The 10,016-nt window shown below is 34.9% G+C and overlaps 1 protein-coding gene across 1 annotated transcript in view; it reads left to right on the forward strand.

The window, feature by feature from the left end:
* The window catches only part of LOC136977923 (nudC domain-containing protein 3), a 215,607-nt gene that overhangs the window by 133,525 nt on the left and 72,066 nt on the right, over nucleotides 1–10,016 (forward strand). The window lies entirely within an intron of this gene.

Here is a 10,016-nt window from a genome sequence, read left to right on the forward strand (position 1 = left end):
GGGTCTACGTCTTGTGCCTGGGCACGGCGGGCACCGCCCTAGTTACGGCACTGTACCCATCCCCAAAATTACGTAACGCTTATCACATTATTCCTTAGTAAAATTAATTGTACTAAGGAATAATACACTGCACAGTTTACCACGTTATTTTATCAATTATGTACAAAGCACTGACATAAACAATACGGTTCTCTATGCAACCTCTTCGGAACACAAAAATGAGTAATTTTGTTCCTGACGGATTGAAATCCTAGTATTACGTAACGTTTTTATAAACACCTCCACCCCATGTAAGGCATTGTAACGATTATCTGCATATCCACCCACTCATATCTGCGTTACGTAATTTATGGGCAGGCCTAGGTTTATAAAACAAAGAATAATCTAAAATTGTGTTGATTTACTATGCGACTTGGAATAAAAAAATTATATAATACAGCAAGTGAAAGATAATAATGGCGGTATTTTTGGTTTGCTGAAGTGCAGAGTTAAACTTGTATGATTGGCAGAATATAGATCACGTACTGTACAATAGATGAAACTTTGATTCTGATTGGCTGTGTGACATTTTTCCATGCTTATTACTTTATATAAGTTAAAAATAGATAGATATAAGAAGTAAATATCTATCTATAGGCCTTTATACTTAGTCGATTAATATATCACCTTTCAATTGAATACAGACGAATGTATGTTATAAAACACTTGTAAATTCGCTTGTGCCAGTAAATATAGGTGGCGTATGAGTCGACCAAAATGGCTGCCACAAACGGTATAGCGTGCTTGACAATGTACGAGAGTTACCTGTGTGTTGTCTTTTTAATAACTTTTCTCTCTAACGTTTTATTCGCATTTGTATCCGACATTAATCCTAGTTGATTTCGTAGTTGTTTAAGTCACTATGATTACACTTTGTGACATTTTAGAATATGTGGCTGATCGAAAAAGATGTCTTACAGGAGAGGAAATACCAAAACTGATAACTTCATATCTATCCAGCTCTTTCTCAGCAAACAATTCACTTCAGTTTCCCACAGCTAATTTTGCTGAGCTTAAAATTCTTTTATACAAATGTTTTCACTCTATCTAATATAGGCCATCGTCAGGTTTAATATTATAAATGTTCCAAAATGGAACGTAGGGGCTAAAAGTTCCCGGGGTAAGTTGTTCCGATTGAAATAGCTCCACAAGAAAAAAATATATATATAATTAGTAAATATGTCATGAAATCGAACGTTTCTGCGCACCGACGGCAGCTATCTTAATCAGGCCAGTGACGTCCGGTACATTGGAAAGAGAGCCTGTACGTCGCTGATCCACATAAGTAAATATTTTCGTGTTTGATATTTTTGGTATATCTGGCGAATTTAAATAATTAGCGATTAGTTGTTTGGTATTTTTATTCAAAAATATATCGAGTATCTTGATATACTACGCTAAAACTGTATATGTCTCGTAACCTAATCTAGTAGTTGCTGTTTTGAACCCATGTGTTATCGGGGCTAGATGTTCCCTTCTTTGGGGGCATGTTGTGACCTTGGAACAACTTGCCCCAGTTCATCTGTACCGGTAATGCAGTAAAAATAATGTTTTTTTCCTTTTGCAGTATGCGGACTTATATTCGAAAAACAACACGGGGTTCTGTATCTCAGGAGCTGATGCAAAGAGCTGCAGATGCAGTTATTAAAGATGGTTAAAAAATAAAAACTGTTGCCAGAGAATTAGATATTTGTCATATGACGTTATATAGATTTGTAAAGAAGTTGAAATCTGGAGTAGAAAATGTTGCGATTGGCTACAAAAAAGTAAGATTGGTCTTTATTGAAGAACAGGAAAACAAGTTAGCAGAGTATTTGTTAAATGTAAGCTTTACTGACGAAAGACAAATCTTGGATCAGCCAGGGTCATCAGGAGTTGTAAATTTGCCTGCAACTTCTGGTGTTATACAAGAACTTGGAAAGGATGTTCCTTTCTCCCCTTTTCTTTAAGTAAAAGTTATAAATGTTGAAACGTAAAAATGTTTTCTTTATAATAAATTTAAGAAAAACAACTAATTATTGATAAGATATTATTGATTAGTCTTTAAATACATACTTAGTTAAATAAATTATTGTTTTTTTTTACATATTACACCTTCCATAGATCTTGTAACAACTTGCCCCACCCTGTTAACAACTAGCCCCGAACTGGAGTAAGTTGTTACTTTCCGACTTTAGGTATTGTATTATTAATTATAAAAAAACTTACAAAAAATCAACCCCAAAAACTGTATTTATAGCAAAGTTAGATATATTACTAAATTTTAATCTCTTAATACTTATGCTAGAATTATGTTTCCTTAACAAAATATAAGGTTGATTAAAAAACGGAACTTGTAGCCCCGCTCTCCCCTACCTTTTTCGAATATTTTACATATTTAAAATTCAATAAAATAATTTAACTTTATAATAAATTGAAAGAAGTGTGTATATTAAATAAATAAATAAACAAATAAAACATAGAAAACAAAGCTAAGTAGAAAGAAATGATTTAAGGGTTTTCAAGTGTCATTCTTTTTTCTATTATATATTTCCACGCTGTTGGAAGCGCATTAGCATCCATAGCATTTAGGCAACGGTTTTTCATTTTACTTTTATAAATTTCCACCTTTTCCATCTCCAACGCAATGGATGGAGAGTGCACGGTTTAAATGACTTTAGCCTCTTCCCATTTTACAATCGCTCCTTCAGTCTGTGCTATAATTGATAATATTGTGCTGTTGTGTCGTTTGTCAACGTTGTATCAATGAACGTTGTAGAATGATCTATAAAAGAGCACCTAATATCTATAGCTTGCTACGGAACGATAAAGACAGCGTAAAAAAGGAAGGTAAAGCTGGGGTATATAAAATTCCATTTGAAAATCAACAGTTAGGAATCGAAAAAGATTATGTGGGTATGACTAGAAGAAACCTGGCGGTACGTCTGCGATAACATACATACAGTTTTGACAAAGGACACAACACAATATTAGCAAGGGTGAACACTTTCTATTCTAACAAACTACTTTACACCCATAGCAGCCGCCATTATGTAGTTCGCGCTAATACCGCTAGGTGTCAGATCTATCGTTGGCACAAGCGAATAGTGTATACGTAATATATATATGAAATTTGCAAGTTGTGCAGATACGAGTATAAATTCTCTTGGCCAGTTTGATATTAATTCATCTAAAGTTGTAAGCATTTTAAGTTTTTGGGTAAGTTAAATATAAGGTTAAAATGTCGAATTTGTCATATTTAATTTAATTTTAAGCAAATAACGAGCAATTATTTATTGTGACATCGTCACAATGCCGGGCTTCAATTTTTAATCATATTTTCAATTTATTTAATTTAAAATATATTATGCACTTCATCTCAAATTAGCACTGTTGTGTCTTGCCTCTGTACATCATGCATTTCCATTATCAATGGAGTCGTGCTAATCATCTATTAACTGCTCTCAGAGGAAGTTTTGAATTGAAACAACATCACTTTCGGTTTGCATCGGAAGTTAATATATAGTTAATTTGAGCCTCCTGCCCCTAATGTTTTCATATCTGTTCTTGTTTTTCATTTATCTAACTCCATTGTCTAGATCAAAGAAGGACGGACAGACGGACGACGACAGAGGAAATTTATACTTGTGCGTGCTTGTTGGAGGGTCGAGCTAGTGGTCTAGTGGTCTTGGCTAGTGGTCTGCTGAAGGCATTCTGAGCCTAGGCGCTTGTGAGGACCCAGACGAGGTCCGAAATCGCAAAAAAATGCAGAATCCTGTTGTGAAAAAAATATCGATATTTTATATGAGAGAGAGAGAAAAAAAACTCTTGATCAAAATAACGTAACGAAAAATGTAAACAACGATGTCTCGGGACGGCGACACCGGGCGTTAACGACCTGTTAATGTTCAATCCAAAGGTAGAACTCTGACACACGCGCTCATAAAGAGGTATAAGTTTGACACAAGTACTTAAGAGAAAAATTCAACTTAGGAAAACAATTTCAGAAAAGGGGGAAAATTGAAGAGATAGAAAAATATCGCGTGATTGTTAGAATTCCAAAATGACATTAATTGTAAACAACGGATTAAATTATGAGTGTAGGTGTTGTGGTTCTATCAACAATCTTGGAGCATAGTCGACAAAGGTGTCAAATAGACACCTCGAATTGGACCTTTCCCGCGACCCGACATGGTCTCGTTTTGCGCTTAAAAACAAAGGGGAGACCAATCTGGAAACGAGGAAAGGGACGAGGGACTAATCCGAAAGGTGGATAGTACACAAGAAAAACGTATAAAAACTGGGACTTCAAGGTCAAAAGAGAGTTTTTTCGGATTTACGGACTACCTCTTATGGATTAAGCCGACGGTGTGTGTAGTGTCGTCGCTCGGAACATCTAAGTGTGTCACCGCTCGTCTCCATCGTCCAACGGCCCTTCTCGTCCGCCCGAGACTGGATAGATCAACCAACCGAACTCTCACGTTTCTGAAGATCGCTGAGATTTGGAACAATCTAACCGATGTAAGCATGAATTCGTCCAAATAAACGGTTTTCCGCATGTAAACACTTGTTGTCATTTGCCTCCTTCGCCACCGCCCACATATACGGGTTCCCTTAAGCTCATCCTGACGCGGGATTAATCGTATCCCCCTTTAAAGTCGGCAAACCTTACACTGGTGTCAGTGAAGCGGGATATTTAAGCCCAGTCTACACCAGTCAAAATCTTACACGCTGTGTTTGCGAGCTCTCTCTCGTCTCACTCGTCCCTACACCTCCTCACAGTGTTGTCAGAACGGCTATGTTGCGGGCTATTCGGCGAGATGATCATCCAGCTTCTCTCAACCCAACCATTCTTCTCTCAAACTCGGTCAGTTGTTCATATGGTCTTCGATTGCGACGTAAAGGCCCGTCTAGTGTAAGGTGGAGATAGGGGACGTTAAAACCCACTGCTCGGTACCTGTGTTAGGTTGCCGTCTTTTAGGTGGGATCGGTTAATCTCGCGTCAAGATAGACCCAAAAGGGGGTCGTGACGGAGGAGGCAAATGATGACGAGTGTTTTTTTTTACACGAAAACCGTTTATTTGTTAACATTAGTGCTTACATCGTCAAACGACAGTCCTTCACTAATCCAGACGAGAACTTCGGCGTCGGTCGCAGCCCCGGGGCAGACGAGAGGAGACCGCTGGACAGACGGACGATCGGGGAAATGGTGCAACGGAGTTCTATCTTGAGCGACGACACAACTCAATACGTATCACGACTGTTATCCTAATAACGAGGAGACTCTTGGCTTAATCCAGAGGAGACTGTCCAGGGCCGTTCCTAGGGTATCTGCCGCCCGGGTGCGAGAATAATTTTGCCGCCCCTTCCCCCAAAGTTGTTAAAAATTTACAAATAAAAAAGATAAAGTAAATTTAAGTTTAAAAAAATTGTACAAATATACACAGTTTATTTAATAGAATATAATGTTACAACTTATTTGTAATGTAATAAAGAAATAAATACATAATTCATACATACAGGCAAGGATGCTAACATATCTACTATTTCTACTAATAAGTTATACAGTAAAGTTTGCTTTTCTAGCCTTTTTTAATGCAAATGTCTTAACAATGTTAGACACATCTATATTTTCTGACAGCTCTTTTTCAATACTAATAATGGATAAGTCTGAAAGCCTTTCTTGCCCCATTGTGGATCGTAGATAATTTTTTATTATTTTAAGTTTGGAAAAGCTTCTTTCCCCACTAGCTACTGTGACAGGTAATGTTAAGAAAATTCGTATAGAAATTACTAAATTTGGAAATAGATAGATGAGGTTATTTGTGAATAGGTAGTTAATAACATTCAATGCGTTCATTTCAGAGGAAATATAGGGTGCAACATTGTCAATTTCATCATATAAATCTTGAGCTAAAATATCTTTTTGATTTTTACATGGATCACATAAACTATTCTCTAGAGCTTTACATTTTGCAAATCTAATTGATTTATCCATTTGAAGGAAATTATATAGGTTGTTAAGAAAATTAAACAATGTATCATGCTGCTTTATTTGCTCGAACCTTTCTTCCAATTTTGATAATGCGGTGTCCAATATTACAAAGTAAAAATTAATTTTGAATTGGTCAGCCGGGTCTTTAGGTGCCTCGTCTTCACACTCGTAATCAAATAATCGCTTTTTTGTTCGGGGTCTCACAATATTAATCGGAGGAAACGAAGGGTCACAGTCGATATCATCGGCAATTTTTTTGGCCTCTTCTAAAATATCATTAAAACCTTCATTTGATCTAATATTAGATAAATAAGTTTTCGTCTGCTCCAAGATTAAAACGATATTAGGTAGTGTAGAATCTGACTCCTGCATCACTTTACTTGCAATATTAATTTTTGTTAACACAATATTCCATGTAATAATAGAACAAATAAATTTAAACGACTTGATTTTTAAGAGTAATGAATTTGCCATATTTCTGGTTTCAGGGTCTCTGCTATTATCAGAATAAAGTGCAAATAAAGCGTCATATATTTTTGCCAAATTGTATCTAAGAACTTTCAAAGCATCTATTCTACTTTCCCATCTAGTACTAGAAAAAGGTTTTAATGATAAAGTTGGGATTTCATCTTTTAAAACTTGCCAACGTTTAGTCGATGCAGAAAAGAAAACGTAAAGTTCCTGCACAATAGCAAAGAAATTTGTAATTTCTAAAGACGCTTTTGCAGCGTCATTAACAACTAAATTTAAGCTATGGGCCGCACAAGGCACGTAAAAAGCTCTAGGGTTTAATTCAAGAATTTTTTTTTGTAAACCATTATTGCGACCCTTCATATTCGCACCATTATCGTAACCCTGCCCCCTTAAATCTCCTAAACAAATGTTGTGAGTCTCCAAAAAATCCAATAAAACATTGGTTAAGCCTTGTCCTGTCGAATCTGATATTGAAATGAATCCCAAAAAATGCTCCCTAATTTCTATTTGCTTTGATTTATTATTTAATAAAACAAACCTTACTACAACAGTAAGTTGGTCTTTGTGACTTACATCAGGAGTCGAATCTAAAATAATAGAAAAATATTTACTAGCTTTTAACATAGATATAATTTCATGTCTTATTTTCTCTCCCAGAAGGGAAATTAGTTCGTTTTGAATATGAACACCTAAATAATGAGGCATATTTGATGGAGTTTTTCTAATCCTGTTAATATGATCGGATATCGTATCATTAAAGTTTGCAATTGTTTCAATTAATTTTAAAAAGTTTCCATTTTGTTGCTCATATATCTTGTTATTTTCACCCCTAAAACTCAAATTTTGACCGGCTAAAAATTTAACAACATAAATTATAATTTTTAAAACAGAAACCCATCTATCTTTTTCCATGTTTATTAATTTCTCATTTAGTGAATCAGTTGTCGTTTTAGAAGAAATTGATTGTTTTAGATCAATCCAAGATTTTGTATTACAAATGTGACCTTTTGATTTTTCATGTCGTTCTATAACCTGACTTAAATGTCTCCAATCATTATAACCCTCAACTAAACTCACTAGAAAAAGTTTTAAATATTTTGCAAGGAAAACAATATACACAGTCTTTTGATTTAGAATACACCAGCCAAACTCTTGGAATTATTTCCCCATTACACAGTTTTTTTTATATAATAAATAGACGAGAAACCTCTATTGTATTTATTTAAAGGAAACGTTATATCAGCTTCTGTCAGTTGGGTAGGCCCTAACTCTATCAGAGTTAATTTAATTTTATCCAATAAAACACCAGGCCAATAGTTAGGATCCTCATGAACATGAAGATTTTCATTTTCAAAACTTACTTCTTCAGGACTTTGTTCTTTTAATAAAACACCTGCTTCCATTGTAGTTTTGGTATTCGACGAGTCCTCCTTTTTTTCCCCGCTACTGACCACTATGAATTCGGTCTCCGTCACATTTACATCTCGAGCTTGGGAACTTGATGGTGCCTCCTGTGATGTTGTTGAGATTAAAAACGTTTCGAGTGAACCACTAGCCTTTTTAACTAATTCTTCCTTTTCACGCTTTCTTTTTCTGTACTGTGCGCCAGAAAGCCTTTTTCGATTATCAGACATCTACCAAAAAAAAAAAAAAAATGAATCCAAGTTATGATTCGTCGAAAAAATTTTGTTTTCGAAGATTTAAAGAAGCATAAATTAATTAAGCTTTGTTTTTCGAAAAATACCAACTTTTGAAAGGAAACTTTACAAAATTTTTTATTTTGTCTGAAAATTTCAACATTTTTAATCAAAACAAAAAAATATTAAGATTATGCTAATCTTTAATTAAACTATATTTTACTAATAAAAAAAAGAAAAATGTTTTACTATTGTTATTATGTTGGTATTATTATTTAAGTTATAAATTTGTTACACAATATAAATTTAATTTAACAAAATATTATTTAAATTTTATTTAACCGCGCAAAAGCAAAATATAATCAAATTAATGTATGTACTCACCTTTAATTTTTACTGTCTCTCTAACCACGATATCAAACAAAAACTTTTTAAGCTGTTGCGATTTACACGATTACACGTTTAAAATTAAAATAAAAGAAATTATCCCGGTGCGTGCATTTCTATGCTTTGACCACAGACGAGTATTTTCCTGTAAAATCTTCCTCGCGACCGACGTGAAAAATAGCTTAAGACGAGTTAAAACAAGAAACTGTTATACTTGCCACTTGTTGTGGCCTGAATAAGTTGTGTATATAAAATTTGAATTTGAAATATAATTAATAATATTTAGAATAGTACATATATTCAAATAATATTAGAATAGTAGTATTTTAATGATAATATTTAGAATAATATTTATGTATTATATTAATTTAATGATAAATTAATTTTTCCCTTTTTTTTAAGGCGGCTCGCGCCGCCCCCTAGGCTTGCCGCCCGGGTGCCCCGCACCCTCTGCACCCCCGGGTCGGAACGGCCCTGAGACTGTCTTTCGACCTTGAAATTCCGATTTTTATAGTTTTTTCCCTCTGTTCGCATTTCGGATTGGTCCGTCGTCCCATTCCTCGCTTCCCGATTGGCTCTCCTTTGTCTCCAGGTGCAAGACGAAACCTCTTCGGGTCGCGGAAAAGGTCCGATTCGAGGTGTCTATTTGATACCTCTTTATCGACTCTGCCCGGCAAGTGTTTATAAAACACCACCTGCACTCATAATTCAGGTCGTTGTTATGCCATTTTTGACGTCTAAGAATTTTAACAATTATTTTCATCTTTCATTTATCAAAAATTCCCTCTTTTTTATTGTTAGAAAAGCTTTATCTCGGCCAACATTTTATAGACTCGCGAGTCAATGATCTACCTATTTATGAGCGCTCGTGTTAGAGTTTGTCTTCCGCTAAGCCCTTGACAGAAATTTGACACATACTCGAACAGTTCCGAGTTTTGTTGTTTACATAAGAATTTCGAGGGTTACTAAAGTTCGAACTCCGTCTGGGGACCCACACTAGTGATACAGCGTCCCTCTGCAACAGGTAAACTACAGACATGATGCCTTTGCGTGTTTTTTTTTAATAGGCCAAAGGGATGCACTTTCTCTGCTGGCATTACTGCTGGCAAAGAGTCATCACGCTATAACTCTAATCATTTCCATATCTGCTTGAGTCTTATCCACGTGCCAAGTTTCTCAACGATACTATTCCTTGGTGTGCTAATTTTTATGGCAATGAATGTATATAATGGGTGAATAATTTTCGACAAACCTGTATATTTATAATTTATAAAGCAATTAAAACTAAACATTAGTAACTGTTTTGTGAATGGAAAGCTAATAAACGGGAAAAAATTAAATACATTGATCGAATCAATTGATATAAAATAGAATAGGTACTGTAAAATACTTAAGATGGAATAAAATAGAATCTTAAACTATTATTTATAGAAATCTTTTTAATCTTATCATCTAAACATAATCACGCGAGGAAGTTTGATAACAAAGAAAGAAAGTAAACCAAT

Source organism: Centruroides vittatus, unplaced genomic scaffold (assembly GCF_030686945.1).
Source record: "Centruroides vittatus isolate TY-2023 unplaced genomic scaffold, ASM3068694v2 contig_482, whole genome shotgun sequence".
Lineage (NCBI taxonomy): Eukaryota > Metazoa > Arthropoda > Arachnida > Scorpiones > Buthidae > Centruroides > Centruroides vittatus.